The sequence below is a fragment of the Octopus sinensis genome, linkage group LG24 (genome assembly GCF_006345805.1).
Source record: "Octopus sinensis linkage group LG24, ASM634580v1, whole genome shotgun sequence".
NCBI classification, from domain to species: domain Eukaryota; kingdom Metazoa; phylum Mollusca; class Cephalopoda; order Octopoda; family Octopodidae; genus Octopus; species Octopus sinensis.
In genome coordinates this window covers 15,934,905-15,957,736 of record NC_043020.1, presented here as the reverse complement: position 1 = coordinate 15,957,736, position 22,832 = coordinate 15,934,905, and the positions used below count along the sequence as shown (strand labels likewise).

The window sequence follows — 22,832 nt, the reverse complement described above, 5'->3', positions numbered from 1 at the left end:
ATACCTTCAGGAAGAGTCAGAAGGATTTGACTCCTTTGCCATTCCTTCAGAAAGAATCAGAAGGATTTGACTCCTTTGCCATTCCTTCAGAAAGAATCAGAAGGATTTGACTCCTTTGCCATTCCTTCAGAAAGAATCAGAAGGATTTGACTCCTTTGCCATTCCTTCAGAAAGAATCAGAAGGATTTGACTCCTTTGCCATTCCTTCGAAAAGAGTCAGAAGGATTTGACTCCTTTGCCACACCTTCAGAAAGAGTCAGAAGGATTTGACTCCTTTGCCATACCTTCAGGAAGAGTCAGAAGGATTTGACTCCTTTGCCATTCCTTTAAAAAGAGTCAGAAGGATTTGACTCCTTTGCCATACCTTCAGAAAGAATCAGAAGGATTTGACTCCTTTGCCATACCTTCAAAAAGAGTCAGAAGGATTTGACTCCTTTGCCATACCTTCAGAAAGAATCAGAAGGATTTGACTCCTTTGCCATTCCTTCAGAAAGAGTCAGAAGGATTTGACTCCTTTGCCATACCTTCAGGAAGAGTCAGAAGGATTTGACTCCTTTGCCATACCTTCAAAAAGAATCAGAAGGATTTGACTCCTTTGCCATACCTTCAGAAAGAATCAGAAGGATTTGACTCCTTTGCCATGCTTTCAAAAAGAATCAGAAGGATTTGACTCCTTTGCCATACTTTCAAAAAGAATCAGAAGGATTTGACTCCTTTGCCATTCCTTCAGAAAGAATCAGAAGGATTGACTCCTTTGCCATTCCTTCAGAGAGAATCAGAAGGATTTGACTCCTTTGCCATTCCTTCAAAAGGAGTCAGAAGGATTTGACTCCTTGCCATTCCTTCAAAAGGAGTCAGAAGGATTTGACTCCTTTGCCATTCCTTCAAAAAGAGTCAGAAGGATTTGACTCCTTTGCCATTCCTTCAGAAAGAATCAGAAGGATTTGACACCTTTGCCATACCTACAGAAAGAGTCAGAAGGATTTGACTCCTTTGCCATTCCTTCAAAAAGAGTCAGAAGGATTTGACTCCTTTGCCATTCCTTCAAAAAGAGTCAGAAGGATTTGACACCTTTGCCATACCTACAGAAAGAGTCAGAAGGATTTGACTCTTTTGCCATACCTACAGAAAGAGTCAGAAGGATTTGACTCCTTGCCATTCCTTCAGAAAGAGTCAGAAGGATTTGACTCCTTTGCTATTCCTTCAAAAAGTGTCAGAAGGATTTGACTCCTTTGCCATTCCTTCGAAAAGAGTCAGAAGGATTTGACTCCTTTGCCATTCCTTCAGAAAGAATCAGAAGGATTTGACTCCTTTGCCATTCCTTCAGAAAGAATCAGAAGGATTTGACTCATTTGCCATTCCTTCAGAAAGAATCAGAAGGATTTGACTCCTTTGCCATTCCTTCAGAAAGAATCAGAAGGATTTGACTCCTTTGCCATTCCTTCGAAAAGAGTCAGAAGGATTTGACTCCTTTGCCATTCCTTCAGAAAGAGTCAGAAGGATTTGACTCTTTTGCCATACCTTCAGAAAGAGTCAGAAGGATTTGACTCCTTTGCCATACCTTCAGGAAGAGTCAGAAGGATTTGACTTCTTTGCCATTCCTTTAAAAAGAGTCAGAAGGATTTGACTCCTTTGCCATACCTTCAGAAAGAATCAGAAGGATTTGACTCCTTTGCCATACCTTCAAAAAGAGTCAGAAGGATTTGACTCCTTTGCCATACCTTCAGAAAGAATCAGAAGGATTTGACTCCTTTGCCATTCCTTCAGAAAGAGTCAGAAGGATTTGACTCCTTTGCCATACCTTCAGGAAGAGTCAGAAGGATTTGACTCCTTTGCCATACCTTCAAAAAGAATCAGAAGGATTTGACTCCTTTGCCATACCTTCAGAAAGAATCAGAAGGATTTGACTCCTTTGCCATACCTTCAAAAAGAGTCAGAAGGATTTGACTCCTTTGCCATACCTTCAGAAAGAGTCAGAAGGATTTGACTCCTTTGCCATACCTTCAAAAAGAGTCAGAAGGATTTGACTCCTTTGCCATACCTTCAGAAAGAGTCAGAAGGATTTGACTCCTTTGCCATACCTTCAGAAAGAGTCAGAAGGATTTGACTCCTTTGCCATACCTTCAGAAAGAGTCAGAAGGATTTGACTCCTTTGCCATACCTTCAGGAAGAGTCAGAAGGATTTGACTCCGTTGCCACACCTTCAAAAAGAATCAGAAGGATTTGACTCCTTTGCCATACCTTCAGGAAGAGTCAGAAGGATTTGACTCCTTTGCCATACCTTCAAAAAGAGTCAGAAGGATTTGACTCCTTTGCCATACCTTCAGAAAGAATCAGAAGGATTTGACTCCTTTGCCATACCTTCAGAAAGAGTCAGAAGGATTTGACTCCTTTGCCATACCTTCAGAAAGAGTCAGAAGGATTTGACTCCTTTGCCATACCTTCAGGAAGAGTCAGAAGGATTTGACTCCTTTGCCATACCTTCAAAAAGAGTCAGACGTATTTGACTCCTTTGCCATACCTTCAGAAAGAGTCAGAAGGATTTGACTCCTTTGCCATACCTTCAAAAAGAATCAGAAGGATTTGACTCCTTTGCCATACCTTCAGGAAGAGTCAGAAGGATTTGACTCCTTTGCCATACCTTCAGAAAGAGTCAGAAGGATTTGACTCCTTTGCCATACCTTCAGAAAGAGACAGAAGGATTTGACTCCTTTGCCATACCTTCAGAAAGAGACAGAAGGATTTGACTCCTTTGCCATACCTTCAGGAAGAGTCAGAAGGATTTGACTCCTTTGCCATACCTTCAAAAAGAGTCAGAAGCATTTGACTCCTTTGCCATACCTTCAGAAAGAATTAGAAGGATTTGACTCTTTTGCCATACCTTCAATAAGAATCAGAAGGATTTGACTCCTTTGCCATACCTTCAAGAAGAGTCTGAAGGATTTGACTCCTTTGCCATACCTTCAAAAAGAGTCAGAAGGATTTGACTCCTTTGCCATACCTTCAAAAAGAGTCAGAAGGATTTGACTCCTTTGCCATACCTTCAAAAAGAGTCAGAAGGATTTGACTCCTTTGCCATACCTTCAAAAAGAGTCAGAAGGATTTGACTCCTTTGCCATACCTTCAAAAAGAATCAGAAGGATTTGACTCCTTTGCCATACCTTCAAAAAGAGTCAGAAGGATTTGACTCCTTTGCCATACTTCAGAAAGAATCAGAGGATTTGACTCCTTTGCCATACCTTCAAAAAGAATCAGAAGGATTTGACTCCTTTGCCATACCTTCAAAAAGATCAGAAGGATTTGACTCCTTTGCCATACCTTCAGAAAGAGTCAGAAGGATTTGACTCCTTTGCCATACCTTCAAAAAGAATCAGAAGGATTTGACTCCTTTGCCATACCTTCAGAAAGAGTCAGAAGGATTTGCCTCCTTTGCCATACCTTCAGAAAGAGTCAGAAGGATTTGACTCCTTTGCCATACCTTCAAAAAGAATCAGAAGGATTTGACTCCTTTGCCATTCCTTCAGAAAGAATCAGAAGGAATTGACTCCTTTGCCATTCCTTCAGAAAGAGTCAGAAGGATTTGACTCCTTTGCCATACCTTCAAAAAGAATCAGAAGGATTTGACTCCTTTGCCATTCCTTCAGAAAGAATCAGAAGGATTTGACTCCTTTGCCATTCCTTCAGAAAGAGTCAGAAGGATTTGACTCCTTTGCCATACCTTCAGAAAGAGTCAGAAGGATTTGACTCCTTTGCCATACCTTCAGAAAGAGTCAGAAGGATTTGACTCCTTTGCCATACCTTCAAAAAGAATCAAAAGGATTTGACTCCTTTGCCATTCCTTCAGAAAGAATCAGAAGGATTTGACTCCTTTGCCATTCCTTCAGAAAGAGTCAGAAGGATTTGACTCCTTTGCCATTCCTTCAGAAAGAATCAGAAGGATTTGACTCCTTTGCCATTCCTTCAGAAAGAATCAGAAGGATTTGACTCCTTTGCCATACCTTCAGAAAGAGTCAGAAGGATTTGACTCCTTTGCCATACCTTCAGAAAGAGTCAGAAGGATTTGACTCCTTTGCCATACCTTCAGAAAGAGTCAGACGGATTTGACTCCTTTGCCATTCCTTCAGAAAGAATCGGAAGGATTTGACTCCTTTGCCATACCTTCAGAAAGAGTCAGAAGGATTTGACTCCTTTGTCATACCTTCAGAAAAGTCAGATGGATTTGACTCCTTTGCCATACCTTCAGAAGAATCAGAAGGATTTGACTCCTTGCCATACCTTTAGAAAGAGTCAGAAAGATTTGACTCCTTTGCCATACCTTCAGAAAGAGTCAGATGGATTTGACTCCTTTGCCATACCTTCAGGAAGAGTCAGAAGGATTTGACTCCTTTGCCATACCTTCAAAAAGAATCAGAAGGATTTGACTCCTTTGCCATACCTTCAGGAAGAGTCAGAAGGATTTGACTCCTTTGCCATACCTTCAGAAAGAATCAGAAGGATTTGACTCCTTTGCCATACCTTCAGAAAGAGTCAGAAGGATTTGACTCCTTTGCCATACCTTCAGAAAGAATCAGAAGGATTTGACTCCTTTGCCATTCCTTCAGAAAGAATCAGAAGGATTTGACTCCTTTGCCATACCTTCAATAAGAATCAGAAGGATTTGACTCCTTTGCCATTCCTTCATAAAGAATCAGAAGGATTTGACTCCTTTGCCATTCCTTCAGAAAGAATCAGAAGGATTTGACTCCTTTGCCATTCCTTCAGAAAGAATCGGAAGGATTTGACTCCTTTGCCTTTCCTTCAGAAAAAATCAGAAGGATTTGATTCCTTTGCCATACCTTCAATAAGAATCAGAAGGATTTGACTCCTTTGCCATTCCTTCATAAAGAATCAGAAGGATTTGACTCCTTTGCCATACTTTCAAAAAGAATCAGAAGGATTTGACTCCTTTGACATACTTTCAAAAAGAATCAGAAGGATTTGACTCCTTTGCCATGCTTTCAAAAAGAATCAGAAGGATTTGACTCCTTTGCCATTCCTTCAGAAAGAATCAGAAGGATTTGACTCCTTTGCCATTCCTTCAGAAAGAATCAGAAGGTTTTGACTCCTTTGCCATTCCTTCAGAAAGAATCGGAAGGATTTGACTCCTTTGCCTTTCCTTCAGAAAAAATCAGAAGGATTTGATTCCTTTGCCATACCTTCAATAAGAATCAGAAGGATTTGACTCCTTTGCCATTCCTTCATAAAGAATCAGAAGGATTTGACTCCTTTGCCATACTTTCAAAAAGAATCAGAAGGATTTGACTCCTTTGACATACTTTCAAAAAGAATCAGAAGGATTTGACTCCTTTGCCATGCTTTCAAAAAGAATCAGAAGGATTTGACTCCTTTGCCATTCCTTCAGAAAGAATCAGAAGGATTTGACTCCTTTGCCATTCCTTCAAAAAGAGTCAGAAGGATTTGACTCCTTTGCCATTCCTTCAGAAAGAATCAGAAGGATTTGACACCTTTGCCATACCTACAGAAAGAGTCAGAAGGATTTGACTCCTTTGCCATTCCTTCAAAAAGAGTCAGAAGGATTTGACTCCTTTGCCATTCCTTCAGAAAGAATCAGAAGGATTTGACACCTTTGCCATACCTACAGAAAGAGTCAGAAGGATTTGACTCTTTTGCCATACCTACAGAAAGAGTCAGAAGGATTTGACTCCTTTGCCATTCCTTCAGAAAGAGTCAGAAGGATTTGACTCCTTTGCTATTCCTTCAAAAAGAGTCAGAAGGATTTGACTCCTTTGCCATACCTTCAGGAAGAGTCAGAAGGATTTGACTCCTTTGCCATTCCTCAGAAAGAATCAGAAGGATTTGACTCCTTTGCCATTCCTTCAGAAAGAATCAGAAGGATTTGACTCCTTTGCCATTCCTTCAGAAAGAATCAGAAGGATTTGACTCCTTTGCCATTCCTTCAGAAAGAATCAGAAGGATTTGACTCCTTTGCCATTCCTTCGAAAAGAGTCAGAAGGATTTGACTCCTTTGCCACACCTTCAGAAAGAATCAGAAGGATTTGACTCCTTTGCCATACTTCAGAAAGAGTCAGAAGGATTTGACTCCTTTGCCATACCTTCAGGAAGAGTCAGAAGGATTTGACTCCTTTGCCATTCCTTAAAAAGAGTCAGAAGGATTTGACTCCTTTGCCATACCTTCAGAAAGAATCAGAAGGATTTGACTCCTTTGCCATACCTTCAAAAAGAGTCAGAAGGATTTGACTCCTTTGCCATACCTTCAGAAAGAATCAGAAGGATTTGACTCCTTTGCCATTCCTTCAGAAAGAGTCAGAAGGATTTGACTCCTTTGCCATACCTTCAGGAAGAGTCAGAAGGATTTGACTCCTTTGCCATACCTTCAAAAAGAATCAGAAGGATTTGACTCCTTTGCCATACCTTCAGAAAGAATCAGAAGGATTTGACTCCTTTGCCATACCTTCAAAAAGAGTCAGAAGGATTTGACTCCTTTGCCATACCTTCAGAAAGAGTCAGAAGGATTTGACTCCTTTGCCATACCTTCAAAAAGAGTCAGAAGGATTTGACTCCTTTGCCATACCTTCAGAAAGAGTCAGAAGGATTTGACTCCTTTGCCATACCTTCAGAAAGAGTCAGAAGGATTTGACTCCTTTGCCATACCTTCAGAAAGAGTCTGAAGGATTTGACTCCTTTGCCATACCTTCAGAAAGAGTCAGAAGGATTTGACTCCTTTGCCATACCTTCAGGAAGAGTCAGAAGGATTTGACTCCGTTGCCACACCTTCAAAAAGAATCAGAAGGATTTGACTCCTTTGCCATACCTTCAGGAAGAGTCAGAAGGATTTGACTCCTTTGCCATACCTTCAAAAAGAGTCAGAAGGATTTGACTCCTTTGCCATACCTTCAGAAAGAATCAGAAGGATTTGACTCCTTTGCCATACCTTCAGAAAGAGTCAGAAGGATTTGACTCCTTTGCCATACCTTCAGAAAGAGTCAGAAGGATTTGACTCCTTTGCCATACCCTCAGGAAGAGTCAGAAGGATTTGACTCCTTTGCCATACCTCAAAAAGAGTCAGACGTATTTGACTCTTTTGCCATACCTTCAGAAAGAGTCAGAAGGATTTGACTCCTTTGCCATACCTTCAAAAAGAATCAGAAGGATTTGACTCCTTTGCCATACCTTCAGGAAGAGTCAGAAGGATTTGACTCCTTTGCCATACCTTCAGAAAGAGTCAGAAGGATTTGACTCCTTTGCCATACCTTCAGAAAGAGACAGAAGGATTTGACTCCTTTGCCATTCCTTCAAAAAGAGTCAGAAGGATTTGACTCCTTTGCCATTCCTTCAAAAAGAGTCAGAAGGATTTGACTCCTTTGCCATTCCTTCAAAAAGAGTCAGAAGGATTTGACTCCTTTGCCATTCCTTCAGAAAGAATCAGAAGGATTTGACACCTTTGCCATACCTACAGAAAGAGTCAGAAGGATTTGACTCCTTTGCCATACCTACAGAAAGAGTCAGAAGGATTTGACTCCTTTGCCATTCCTTCAGAAAGAGTCAGAAGGATTTGACTCCTTTGCCATTCCTTCAAAAAGAGTCAGAAGGATTTGACTCCTTTGCCTTCCTTCAGAAAGAATCAGAAGGATTTGACACCTTTGCCATACTTTCAAAAAGAATCAGAAGGATTTGACTCCTTTGCCATACTTTCAAAAAGAACCAGAAGGATTTGACTCCTTTGCCATTCCTTCAGAAAGAATCAGAAGGATTTGACTCCTTGCCATACTTTCAAAAAGAATCAGAAGGATTTGACTCCTTTGCCATACTTTCAAAAAGAATCAGAAGGATTTGACTCCTTTGCCATACTTTCAAAAGAATCAGAAGGATTTGACTCCTTTGCCATACTTTCAAAAAGAATCAGAAGGATTTGACTCCTTTGCCATTCCTTCAGAAAGAATCAGAAGGATTTGACTCCTTTGCCATTCCTTCAAAAGGAGTCAGAAGGATTTGACTCCTTTGCCATTCCTTCAAAAAGAGTCAGAAGGATTTGACTCCTTTGCCATTCCTTCATAAAGAATCAGACGGATTTGACACCTTTGCCATACCTACAGAAAGAGTCAGAAGGATTTGACTCCTTTGCCATTCCTTCAAAAATAGTCAGAAGGATTTGACTCCTTTGCCATTCCTTTGAAAAAGAGTCAGAAGGATTTGACTCCTTTGCCATTCCTTCAAAAAGAGTCAGAAGGATTTGACTCCTTTGCCATTCCTTCAGAAAGAATCAGAAGGATTTGACACCTTTGCCATACTTTCAAAAAGAATCAGAAGGATTTGACTCCTTTGCCATACTTTCAAAAAGAACCAGAAGGATTTGACTCCTTTGCCATTCCTTCAGAAAGAATCAGAAGGATTTGACTCCTTTGCCATACTTTCAAAAAGAATCAGAAGGATTTGACTCCTTTGACATACTTTCAAAAAGAATCAGAAGGATTTGACTCCTTTGCCATGCTTTCAAAAAGAATCAGAAGGATTTGACTCCTTTGCCATTCCTTCAGAAAGAATCAGAAGGATTTGACTCCTTTGCCATTCCTTCAGAGAGAATCAGAAGGATTTGACTCCTTTGCCATTCCTTCAAAAGGAGTCAGAAGGATTTGACTCCTTTGCCATTCCTTCAAAAAGAGTCAGAAGGATTTGACTCCTTTGCCATTCCTTCAGAAAGAATCAGAAGGATTTGACACCTTTGCCATACCTACAGAAAGAGTCAGAAGGATTTGACTCCTTTGCCATTCCTTCAAAAAGAGTCAGAAGGATTTGACTCCTTTGCCATTCCTTCAGAAAGATCAGAAGGATTTGACACCTTTGCCATACCTACAGAAAGAGTCAGAAGGATTTGACTCTTTTGCCATACCTACAGAAAGAGTCAGAAGGATTTGACTCCTTTGCCATTCCTTCAGAAAGAGTCAGAAGGATTTGACTCCTTTGCTATTCCTTCAAAAAGAGTCAGAAGGATTTGACTCCTTTGCCATACCTTCAGGAAGAGTCAGAAGGATTTGACTCCTTTGCCATTCCTTCAGAAAGAATCAGAAGGATTTGACTCCTTTGCCATTCCTTCAGAAAGAATCAGAAGGATTTGACTCCTTTGCCATACTTTCAAAAAGAATCAGAAGGATTTGACTCCTTTGCCATACTTTCAAAAAGAATCAGAAGGATTTGACTCCTTTGCCATACTTTCAAAAGAATCAGAAGGATTTGACTCCTTTGCCATACTTTCAAAAAGAATCAGAAGGATTTGACTCCTTTGCCATTCCTTCAGAAAGAATCAGAAGGATTTGACTCCTTTGCCATTCCTTCAAAAGGAGTCAGAAGGTTGACTCCTTTGCCATTCCTTCAAAAAGAGTCAGAAGGATTTGACTCCTTTGCCATTCCTTCATAAAGAATCAGACGGATTTGACACCTTTGCCATACCTACAGAAAGAGTCAGAAGGATTTGACTCCTTTGCCATTCCTTCAAAAAGAGTCAGAAGGATTTGACTCCTTTGCCATTCCTTCAAAAAGAGTCAGAAGGATTTGACTCCTTTGCCATTCCTTCAAAAAGAGTCAGAAGGATTTGACTCCTTTGCCATTCCTTCAGAAAGAATCAGAAGGATTTGACACCTTTGCCATACTTTCAAAAAGAATCAGAAGGATTTGACTCCTTTGCCATACTTTCAAAAAGAACCAGAAGGATTTGACTCCTTTGCCATTCCTTCAGAAAGAATCAGAAGGATTTGACTCCTTTGCCATACTTTCAAAAGAATCAGAAGGATTGACTCCTTTGACATACTTTCAAAAAGAATCAGAAGGATTTGACTCCTTTGCCATGCTTTCAAAAAGAATCAGAAGGATTTGACTCCTTTGCCATTCCTTCAGAAAGAATCAGAAGGATTTGACTCCTTTGCCATTCCTTCAGAGAGAATCAGAAGGATTTGACTCCTTTGCCATTCCTTCAAAAGGAGTCAGAAGGATTTGACTCCTTTGCCATTCCTTCAAAAAGAGTCAGAAGGATTTGACTCCTTTGCCATTCCTTCAGAAAGAATCAGAAGGATTTGACACCTTTGCCATACCTACAGAAAGAGTCAGAAGGATTTGACTCCTTTGCCATTCCTTCAAAAAGAGTCAGAAGGATTTGACTCCTTTGCCATTCCTTCAGAAAGAATCAGAAGGATTTGACACCTTTGCCATACTACAGAAAGAGTCAGAAGGATTTGACTCTTTTGCCATACCTACAGAAAGAGTCAGAAGGATTTGACTCCTTTGCCATTCCTTCAGAAAGAGTCAGAAGGATTTGACTCCTTTGCTATTCCTTCAAAAAGAGTCAGAAGGATTTGACTCCTTTGCCATACCTTCAGGAAGAGTCAGAAGGATTTGACTCCTTTGCCATTCCTTCAGAAAGAATCAGAAGGATTTGACTCCTTTGCCATTCCTTCAGAAAGAATCAGAAGGATTTGACTCCTTTGCCATTCCTTCAGAAAGAATCAGAAGGATTTGACTCCTTTGCCATTCCTTCAGAAAGAATCAGAAGGATTTGACTCCTTTGCCATTCCTTCGAAAAGAGTCAGAAGGATTTGACTCCTTTGCCACACCTTCAGAAAGAATCAGAAGGATTTGACTCCTTTGCCATACCTTCAGAAAGAGTCAGAAGGATTTGACTCCTTTGCCATACCTTCAGGAAGAGTCAGAAGGATTTGACTCCTTTGCCATTCCTTTAAAAAGAGTCAGAAGGATTTGACTCCTTTGCCATACCTTCAGAAAGAATCAGAAGGATTTGACTCCTTTGCCATACCTTCAAAAAGAGTCAGAAGGATTTGACTCCTTTGCCATACCTTCAGAAAGAATCAGAAGGATTTGACTCCTTTGCCATTCCTTCAGAAAGAGTCAGAAGGATTTGACTCCTTTGCCATACCTTCAGGAAGAGTCAGAAGGATTTGACTCCTTTGCCATACCTTCAAAAAGAATCAGAAGGATTGACTCCTTTGCCATACTTCAGAAAGAATCAGAAGGATTTGACTCCTTTGCCATACCTTCAGAAAGAGTCAGAAGGATTTGACTCCTTTGCCATACCTTCAAAAGAGTCAGAAGGATTTGACTCCTTTGCCATACCTTCAGAAAGAGTCAGAAGGATTTGACTCCTTTGCCATACCTTCAGAAAGAGTCAGAAGGATTTGACTCCTTTGCCATACCTCAGAAAGAGTCAGAAGGATTTGACTCCTTTGCCATACCTTCAGAATGAGTCAGAAGGATTTGACTCCTTTGGCATACCTTCAGGAAGAGTGAAGATTTGACTCCGTTGCCACACCTTCAAAAAGAATCAGAAGGATTTGACTCCTTTGCCATACCTTCAGGAAGAGTCAGAAGGATTTGACTCCTTTGCCATACCTTCAAAAGAGTCAGAAGGATTTGACTCCTTTGCCATACCTCCAGAAAGAATCAGAAGTATTTGACTCCTTTGCCATACTTCAGAAAGAGTCAGAAGGATTTGACTCCTTTGCCATACCTTCAGAAAGAGTCAGAAGGATTTGACTCCTTTGCCATACCTTCAGGAAGAGTCAGAAGATTTGACTCCTTTGCCATACCTTCAAAAAGATTCAGAGACGTATTTGACTCCTTTGCCATACCTTCAGAAAGAGTCAGAAGGATTTGACTCCTTTGCCATACCTTCAAAAAGAATCAGAAGGATTTGACTCCTTTGCCATACCTTCAGGAAGAGTCAGAAGGATTTGACTCCTTTGCCATACCTTCAGAAAGAGTCAGAGGATTTGACTCCTTTGCCATACCTTCAGAAAGAGACAGAAGGATTTGACTCCTTTGCCATACCTTCAGAAAGAGTCAGAAGGATTTGACTCCTTTGCCATACCTTCAGGAAGAATCAGAAGGATTTGACTCCTTTGCCATACCTTCAAAAAGAGTCAGAAGGATTTGACTCCTTTGCCATACCTTCAGAAAGAATCAGAGGATTTGACTCCTTTGCCATACCTTCAATAAGAATCAGAAGGATTTGACTCCTTTGCCATACCTTCAAGAAGAGTCTGAAGGATTTGACTCCTTTGCCATACCTTCAAAAAGAGTCAGAAGGATTTGACTCCTTTGCCATACCTTCAAAAAGAGTCAGAAGGATTTGACTCCTTTGCCATACCTTCAAAAAGAGTCAGAAGGATTTGACTCCTTTGCCATACCTTCAAAAAGAGTCAGAAGGATTTGACTCCTTTGCCATACCTTCAAAAAGAATCAGAAGGATTTGACTCCTTTGCCATACCTTCAAAAAGAGTCAGAAGGATTTGACTCCTTTGCCATACCTTCAGAAAGAATCAGAAGGATTTGACTCCTTTGCCATACCTTCAAAAAGAATCAGAAGGATTTGACTCCTTTGCCATACCTTCAAAAAGAGTCAGAAGGATTTGACTCCTTTGCCATACCTTCAGAAAGAGTCAGAAGGATTTGACTCCTTTGCCATACCTTCAAAAAGAATCAGAAGGATTTGACTCCTTTGCCATACCTTCAGAAAGAGTCAGAAGGATTTGCCTCCTTTGCCATACCTTCAGAAAGAGTCAGAAGGATTTGACTCCTTTGCCATACCTTCAAAAAGATCAGAAGGATTTGACTCCTTTGCCATTCCTTCAGAAAGAATCAGAAGGAATTGACTCCTTTGCCATTCCTTCAGAAAGAGTCAGAAGGATTTGACTCCTTTGCCATACCTTCAAAAAGAATCAGAAGGATTTGACTCCTTTGCCATTCCTTCAGAAAGAATCAGAAGGATTTGACTCCTTTGCCATTCCTTCAGAAAGAGTCAGAAGGATTTGACTCCTTTGCCATACCTTCAGAAGAGTCAGAAGGATTTGACTCCTTTGCCATACCTTCAGAAAGAGTCAGAAGGATTTGACTCCTTTGCCATACCTTCAAAAAGAATCAGAAGGATTTGACTCCTTTGCCATTCCTTCAGAAAGAATCAGAAGGATTTGACTCCTTTGCCATTCCTTCAGAAAGAGTCAGAAGGATTTGACTCCTTTGCCATTCCTTCAGAAAGAATCAGAAGGATTTGACTCCTTTGCCATTCCTTCAGAAAGAATCAGAAGGATTTGACTCCTTTGCCATACCTTCAGAAAGAGTCAGAAGGATTTGACTCCTTTGCCATACCTTCAGAAAGAGTCAGAAGGATTTGACTCCTTTGCCATACCTTCAGAAAGAGTCAGAAGGATTTGACTCCTTTGCCATTCCTTCAGAAAGAATCGGAAGGATTTGACTCCTTTGCCATACCTTCAGAAAGAGTCAGAAGGATTTGACTCCTTTGTCATACCTTCAGGAAAAGTCAGAAGGATTTGACTCCTTTGCCATACCTTCAGAAAGAATCAGAAGGATTTGACTCCTTTGCCATACCTTCAGAAAGAGTCAGAAGGATTTGACTCCTTTGCCATACCTTCAGAAAGAGTCAGATGGATTTGACTCCTTTGCCATACCTTCAGGAAGAGTCAGAAGGATTTGACTCCTTTGCCATACCTTCAAAAAGAATCAGAAGGATTTGACTCCTTTGCCATACCTTCAGGAAGAGTCAGAAGGATTTGACTCCTTTGCCATTCCTTCAGAAAGAATCGGAAGGATTTGACTCCTTTGCCATTCCTTCAGAAAGAATCAGAAGGATTTGATTCCTTTGCCATACCTTCAATAAGAATCAGAAGGATTTGACTCCTTTGCCATTCCTTCAGAAAGAATCGGAAGGATTTGACTCCTTTGCCATTCCTTCAGAAAGAATCAGAAGGATTTGATTCCTTTGCCATACCTTCAATAAGAATCAGAAGGATTTGACTCCTTTGCCATTCCTTCATAAAGAATCAGAAGGATTTGACTCCTTTGCCATACCTACAGAAAGAGTCAGAAATGGTTGTTGGAGAACTTCTATGACTTTACCAGCCCAATTGTAATCCCATGGATTGCTATGTGTGCAGTGAGGTTGAGAAAAACCTCAACTGCTCTGTCTGCAACATCAACACTGAGCTGGTGGTTAAGGTCTCACCAGTGACTCATTGAAGAATTTATGCACCAGGTTATGGAGCCATTCTGAGGCCATGGTGGAGGCGGAGGGAAACTACTTTGAGTAAACTGTTACCTCCCAGTCATAATCTAGTTGATATTTATTGATTTTTAAAAAACTTTTTGGATTGGATATTGTGTTTGTTTATCCATTTATACAGTCAATCAAATTCAGCCTGAACACCCTATTCACAAAAATATACAAACTTCCAAGAACTTCATATCTATGTTACAACATGAGGCTACATATTAAATAAGGAACAAAAAAAGACCCCCCTCCTTTGGTCATGAATGACCATGGGATTGCACATCCAAAGCACAAGTCCAGGCAAGGTTGTTTATGGAAGACCAGCAGTCGCCCATGCATACCAGCCTCTCCTCTCCACTCCACCGATGTTATCCAAAGGAAAGGCTAAGGCTGGTACAGCTTGGCACCAGTGGCATCACAACTCATTTCTACAGATAAGTGAACTGGAGCAACGTGTAATAAAGTTTCTTGCTCAAGAACACAACACACAGCCTGGTTCAGGAATCAAACTCACTACCTCATGGAGAAGGTAAAATATATGTGGCTGTTAGTGCTTTTGACTTTGTGGTGTACTGGAGATGAAATGGATAACTACTGGTGCCTTGTACATTATTACATTATTTACATTTGAGGGATATTTGTCCTCATCTTGTTTGTTGTTAACACGTTTCGACTGATATACCCTCCAGCCTTCATCAGGAGTCCTGGGGAAATTTCAAACCTGGGTTCTCATTCCTAAAGTATTTTTCAATGTTGTTGTTATTATTATTATTATTATTACTATTATTATTATTATTATTATTATTCAGCTCACTGCCTGGAATCGAACTTGGAATCTTGGGGTTAGTAGCCTGCGCTCTTAACCACTACACCATATGCTGTGGCATAGTGGTTAAGAGTGCAGGCTACTAACCCCAAGATTCTGAGTTCGATTCCAGGCAGTGACCTGAATATAATCCAAATTACTTTATCCCACACAGACTACCATTTTATAAGATGAGATCTGGCTGCTATTTCTAGCATGTAGAAACCTCATTCATTGGCTTGCAATGAGTCGGTTGTAGTTGATTGGTCAATTCTGTTTCTCTTGATTTGGAGCGAGGATGTAACAACAAATGAAAATGTAAGAAGCAGCAATGTGGAAGTCTTCTACTCAAGTCTGTCTTGGAGACTCAACACCACATGCTATGCTCTATTACACAAGGCTTTAGCAACCCTCTGGGTTACAAAAACACTTGCCATTGATTATGTTAAATTGCAAAATTCAATGACAGCAGAAGAAAAGGGGGGGAAAAGCCAACAAAAGATAAAAACAAATTTGTAAAAAAAAAAATGGATGAGAAAGGGTTTATATGGCTTGGAGAAAACTTGGAACATATTGGATAATACTCTGGAGGGTAGAATAAGTTCCAAGGACATGTTTGTACCAAGTTCAGTCAATTGAGAGATTAAAGTTAAAAGGACACGAAAAAATTAAAATAGAAGTCGTTTTAGCTTTTTGCAATGAAGAATTAAAAAAATTAAAAAGGTCCTTTTGGTTAAGAAGAAGAAATAAATTTACTAAGTGCCAAAACGAAAAAAAAATAAATGGTAAATCGAAATAAGAACATTAAGACGAAACAAATAACCTCTCGCTGTCCCTAAAGATAAAGATTTTTTAAATCTACAAAAATAATTCTGATTCCTATGATTATTTTTTTGTAAATTAAGTTTACTATTGTTGTTTTTTTGTTTCTTTTCAGAGAGAACTCTTCTTGTGAGGTGATAAAGGTCAGTAAAGATGTCACATATGAATATTATCATTAACTTAGATTGGCCTTATCTAAACAGAATTTCCCATTTTATATCTGATAGCTGTGTTTATTTTCTCTATCTATAAATATAACCACAGAGAAGCAAGCAAATGTATACACACACACGTGCACTGCACAGTATGTATATGTATATATTTACGAATATGCGTATATGCGTGTGTTTGTGCATGCATCTACATAGTGGAAAAAAATCCATACCAGTTACTTACCATAAAACATTTTAATACGCTCTCTAAAAACACTATAAAACTATATCAATTTATGAATTCATATCGAAAAGTTATTTTTTTCCCCTTTTTCTTTTGGAGAAAATTTAATCCCATTTAACTACATTTTTTTAACCCTTCACTTTTCGTCTTTCCCTCCTCCATATATTGATATATATATATATATATATATTTTATTCGTGTTTATCTTATCTTCTTGTTCATTCAGCTATAACTTCAATCGTTTTTCTTTACCCCAGCCCCCCACAAATGTTTTAATGAAAAGAAATACAACAACTACAATAATAATAATAATAATAATAATAATAATAATAGATACAAGAAAGGAAATACTACTAACAGTAAAATCAAAAATAGATAGCTCAAACAGCATAAATTATAAGAGCATTCAGAAAAATAGTTGTAGTGAATAAATAAACAGACAAATAAATAAATAAATAATAATAATTATAATGATAATAATAATAATAATGATAATAATAATAATAACAACAACAACAACAAAACTAGATGCTGTAGCTTTCTGCTAGACATGATTTTTGTGAGTTGTTCAATTAATTATGCTTTGAAACGTGTCTTCCCTAGAGGAGAAGCTGACAGGAGCACACAAACTTCTGCACAAGGTTTCCACTCAGATCTCTGAAGATTTTTTTTGCCAGCAGTCAGACATGATTCCAATATACCAATAACAGAATTCCGAATGACGACTTCTCCCTACTCTGTTGTATCTGATGCATGCATATGCATCACATATTGCACATATATTCTGGCTGTGAGAGAAGGACATGATGTTAGAGAGCTGATAAAACATGCAGTTATGTTTCTATGTGTGTATGTGTGTGTGTGTATATATATATATATATATATCATCATCGTTTAATGTCCATTTTCCGTGCTAGCATGGGTTGGACGGTTCGACTGGGGATCTGGGAAGCCAGAAGGCTGCACCAGACTCCAGTCTGATCTGGCAGTGTTTCTACAGCTGGATGCCCTTCCTAACGCCAACCACTCCGTGTGTGTAGTGAGTGCTTTTTTCATGCCACCAGCACAGGTGCCAGGCGAGGCTGGCAACGGCCACGATCGGATTGGTGCATTTTACGTGCCACCGGCACGGAAGCCAGTCTAGGCGGCGCTGGCATCGGCCACGATTCGGTTGGTGCTTTTTACGTGCCACCGGCACAGGTATCACAACTACTATTTCCATTTGATATTTATTTCGATATTCATGTACTTGACTCAATAGGTCTCCTCAAGCACAGCAGGTTGTTCTGAAGTCCAAGGTATATATTATATATATATTATATATAGTTCAAATGTACAGAGACAGGTGAGGGAACAACAAGCAGGTGTTGGATGCTTGGAAAGAATGGAAAAGTGTTAGACATTTCGAACCTATACTCTTCAATGTAATAATGTGTAGTTGCAAAATCCAAGGACCTAGATTTAGGAAAATAGTAAGCTTTGAGCTGTCCGTAGAAGGTATAGAAAACAACTTACAGGAACAATAATAGTTTATTAGAGTAGAAGGTTGTAGGTTTTTCCCATATAGAAGTTGGATATATTGAAAAAGTTATTTTATAGTTCATGGTTAGTGCCCAGGATGGCTAAGTATTACTCTTTTAATTGTTTCAGTCATTTGACTGTGGCCATGCTGGAGCACCACCTTTAATCGAGCAAATCGACACCAGGACTTATTCTTTGTAAACCTAGTACTTATTCTATCGGTCTCTTTTACCGAACTGCTAAGTGACGGGGATGTAAACACACCAGCATCGGTTGTCAAATGATGTTGGGGGGACAAACACAGACACAGAAACATATACACACACGTACATATATATACATATATACGACAAGCTTCTTTCAATTTATGTCTACCAAATCCATTCACAAGGCTTTGGTTGGCCCGAAGCTATAGTAGAAGACACTTGCCCAAGGTGCCACACAGTGGGACTGAACCTGGAACAATGTGGTTGGTAAGCAAGCTACTTACTACACAGCCACTCCTCAATATATATTATTATTACAATGTTGTTTTACAGGGGAAAATGATCCAAAACCATATTTGTTCAGTCAAGCAAGAATGATTTTACACATGTCAAAATTTGAGTTCTTCCTGCTTGTGAGGGCTACTGTGGGACTGAACCTGAAACTACATGCTTGAGAGCTGACCGTCTTAACCATGCATCCATATAGACAGGGAAAATACTGAATTAAAGGTGTGTGTAGGTAGTACAATCACAACTCCCTGAATGACAGGGTTAATGAAGTGGCAAAGGGTTTGGGGGTTAATTTTGATCTGAGGAGTACAAGAAAAATCTGAATCTTGAAGGACAGCTGCAAGAGACACCTTGGAACTGAAAACTGATAGAACAGGACAAAACGTAGAATGGGAAGGGTGGGTGGGAATAAGATCTGTCTACTCGGTATCTGCATGGAACAGTAGTCATAAATAAATAGATGTTGGGTGGACGTGTGTAAAGTTTATGCTAATGTCACTTCTTCTCAAAAATACTCTTCTCTCTTTCTTTCCTTCTCTCCCTCTGTCTGTCTCTCTTTCTCTCTCTGTCTCTGTATGTCTGTCTGTCTCTTTCTCTCTCTGTCTCTGTCTGTGTCTCTGTATGTCTGTCTGTCTCTCTCTCTCTGTGTCTCTGTATGTCTGTCTGTCTGTCTCTCTCTGTCTCTGTCTGTCTGTCTGTCTCTCTCTGTCTCTCTCTCTCTGAATTAGTAAGCAATATAGTTCAGGAAGTTTCATGAATTGGTTTTTGGTTTTTCTTCTTGATTTTGCTTTTATTTTTGTTGTTTTGATTTTGCTTTTATCCTTGTCAGTTCTGAAGACTTTGGTTCCTGTAACAGTCTTTGGTCTCTGGCGTCTTAAACGGATGGCATGTATGTTGCTGTTGTTGTTGTTGTTGTTGCTTCTTCAGACGTTGATGTTGTGTTGTGTCCATTGTTCTTTTGTCTGGTGATTGACGACAGCAGAGAACTAACAGCAGAGTGTTTCATAATACAGACACCAGTCATAACTCAACAACCTTTTAGTCAATAAGCAAGGTGAAGGGGAGTTAGAGTGGAGTGGCATAGTGGTCAGTCAAATTGCAGTATAATCTTTTATCTTTTACTTGTTTCAGTCATTGGACTGTGGCCATGCTGGGGCATTGTCTTGAAGGATTTATATTGGTGTGCAATGGACAGAAATTAGTACATTTCAACAGAAATGCCCTCCAGTATTTGTAGTCATTTGAGTTATTTCTTCTCAATGTCAGCATTGCAATTTATATTCTGCAAAAATCTTGAAATAGGTACCAGACAAAATATTGAAGTGGGGAGACAATTATAACCAAATAAAACTATTGAAAGACAGTTCGCCTGTGTCACCGATGTCCAAATATTGGTTTCAAATTTTGGCACAAGGCCAGCAACTTCAAAGGAGGGAGTAAGTCGATTACATTGGCGGCGAGCTGGCAGAAATGTTAGCACGCCAGGCAAAATGCATAGTCGTATTTCGTCTGCTGTTACGTTCTGAGTTCAAATTCTGCCGAGGTCGACTTTGCCTTTCATCTTTTCAGGGTCGATTAGATAAGTACCAGTTACGCACTGGGGTTGATGTAATCGACTTAATCCATTTGTCTGTCCTTGTTTGTCCCCTCTGTGTTTAGCCCCTTGTGAGTAGTAAAGAAATAGATTACATTGACTGCTGTGCTCAACTGGTACTTACTTTATTGACCCTGAAACAATAAAAGGTAAAGTTGACTCAGCAGATTTTGAACTCAGAATATAAAGACGGACGGAAATGTTGCTAAGCATTTTGCCTGGCATGATGCTAACGATTCTGCCAGCTCACTGCCTTAAATAATAATAATGGTAATAATACTAATAATAGCAATAATAATAATCCATTCTACTATAGGCACAAAAGGCTGAAAATTTGGGGCAGAGGGCTAGTTGATTACATTTACCCCAGTGTGTAACTGGTACTTATTTCATCGACCCCTAAAGGATGAAAAGCAAAATTGACCTCAGCAGAATTTGAACTCAGAACATATAGACGGACAGAAATGCTGCCAAGCATTTTGCCTGGCATGCTAACAATTCTGCCAGCTCACTGCCTTATATATGTTATATATGCATATGATTTCAAATTTTGACACAAAGCCAGAAATTTAGTGGTAGAGGGTAATCTGATTACATCAACCCCAGTACTCAACTAGTACTTAATTTTATCGACCCAAAAGGATAAAATGTAAAGTCGACTTCAGCGGAATTTAAGCTCAGAATGTAGAGCTGGGTGAAATGCTGCTAAGCATTTTGCCTGGCATGCTTATGTTTCTGCCAGCTCACCACCTTAACCCTTTAGTGTTCAAATTACTCTTTCAAATGTAAAGCTTATTCATTAATATTGTCTCTATGTCTGTCTGTCATGTATTGTCTCATAGCTTTGAGATTTTAATGATATTATTACCAACTTTTAGGATGACATTGTAGGGTAGGTGTGAGAGGCTAGCTTGAACTTAAAACAAGAGGCATATTTGGGCTAGATATGACTGGTTTAAATTCCAAAGGGTAAACCAATGTTCAAATATTGAAATCACTGAAAGGAGTAAAAGAAGAACTAGATAATAATAATAATAGTTGTTATGAGTCTGTCATGGCAAGTGTTTTGCCATAGCCAGCCAATGCAATTTAGTTTCACCATTTCAAAAGACCAATGTTGTGAGGAAGTTTAACGGATAAAACTATCATCAGTATTTTTTTCACATTGTTGTCATTAACCTTAGGTATGCAGGTATTTTGAAAATACCTCATGGAGTGATGATTGTGCCCTGCATAGTTGAGGGCTGCCCTTTGGCAAGGCATAATACCTGTTCAGCCACCCTGCCAGTGATTGTGGGGAAGTCATGGGATTGCAGAATGGTTGATTGTGAAGCAATAGAAGAGCTCAGCTGAGTCAGCAATGCTTCTTACATTGATGCTCAGTGGAGGAATCCTTGAAGATTGTCAGAATCACTAAGCTCTATCAAGAGATTACCTGTGACACATCCATATGGGCAGCATGCATGGTTGTGTAATGAAAGATTCATTTTGATTCAAGCTCCCAATTCAAATTCTTAATAATGGAATTGGATGGCAACAGAGAGTCCTGTGAATCTGTGAAAGCAGTGAAAAAAAAAAGCCTCAGGAAAATCTTGGTCGAAGAAATCTATACCTTACTTACTTAGGACACCTAATCCTCAAAGAAAAAGCCATTTTGCCCATCATCTAGATCCATCGTTGCCAATTTTCTTTTCATGGATAGAACCCAATCCTGTGTCCTCCTTGAGGTTGTTGTTAAATGTCAGACAAACTGTCCCATGCTTGTTGTCAAGGGGTGGTGAGGGGACAACACACACACACACACATATACAACAGCGTTCTTTCAGTTTCCATCTACAAAATCCACTCAGAAGGCTTTGGTTGGCCTAGGACTATTGTAGAAGACAGTTGCTCAAGATGCCTCACAGTGAAACTGAACCCCAAACCATGTGGTTGGGAAGGAAACGTTTTACCACACAGCCATGCTTTATTTTATTTTTGATTCTTTATAAGTAGGTTCATTACCTGTAAGAGAACTGTTCTTCATTCTAACTCCTACTTTCTGTTGTATGCAAGAAGCTATGGGCAAATGCCAAATTGTATTCCAGTTTAAATAAGCAAAACAGACACTAAAGAACAAGGTACCTTTTGACAAGTCACCTCACAAGGCATATCTGTACCAAGAAATGCACCACAACTATTTGGACAGAATCTCACCTGCAAGGGACTAATGCATAAAGGGTTGAAATGATCGTAGTAATTAAGTGATCAATAAAGAATCTTATGAATTTCATTTTCTTTCTCTTTCTCTCATATGCGATATATATATATATATATATATATATATATAAGTTATATATAGTCAGTAATCATAAATCTGAAAGAGAAGCACACTCTAAGTTATAAAGCAGTAGAGTAGTTAGACAAAGATAGTTATGGTCAGTCTATGGGGTTACCTTGGGTTTCACATTCAGAAAAGCGCTTAGTTTTATGGACATGAAATCCAGGGTAACCACAAAGACCAGCTATAACTATCTTTATCTTTTATATATATATTATATATATATATATATATATATATTATATATATATATATCAGAATTTGAAATGACCAAGGAATAAGAAATTGTCCTGGGTGCATTTTACATGGTACCAGCATTTGTGAGGTCACCGTGCCACACCCAAGACTACGGGACCTGAGATGAGAAAGGGTAGCTTTATGCTTGGAGATGGTTAAGGTATGAGAGAAATGGGTGGGGCATAGATTTTTGTTGTAGGAGCCATATGACTACTCTCATTTAGAGGAGGGAGTGAGACAGAATCAGAAATAATTACAAAGAGATAAATAATAGTGTTGGGGTATCTTGGTGGCCCCTCAAAGTGAGAATCTCTATTTTTGTAATCTTAATGTCCTGTTTGTTTCGGCATTAGGACACCCAGTTGCTCAGACAACCGGCACATACCATTTCACTAGCAACAATGGGAGTACAGGATGACAGTCAGCCAAAACCATCGCTATGCTGTCTCTCTTCTTTCCTCTCTCTGTGGGGTTAATAATCTTAATCTTTAGTTACAGTTTCTCATTCAAACTACATAATAGGCAGAATTGTCGGATTAAGACAGTAGGGT

General features: G+C 39.4%; 1 protein-coding gene across 1 annotated transcript in view; it reads left to right on the top strand.

Moving 5' to 3' along the window:
• LOC115223849 (oxygen-dependent coproporphyrinogen-III oxidase) overlaps positions 1-22,832 on the top strand; it is a 484,483-nt gene that overhangs the window by 42,966 nt on the left and 418,685 nt on the right. The window contains exon 2 of the mRNA XM_036513000.1: positions 15,832-15,859. The gene's annotated coding sequence lies outside the window, so the exon portion shown is untranslated. The remainder of the gene's footprint in view (positions 1-15,831; positions 15,860-22,832) is intronic.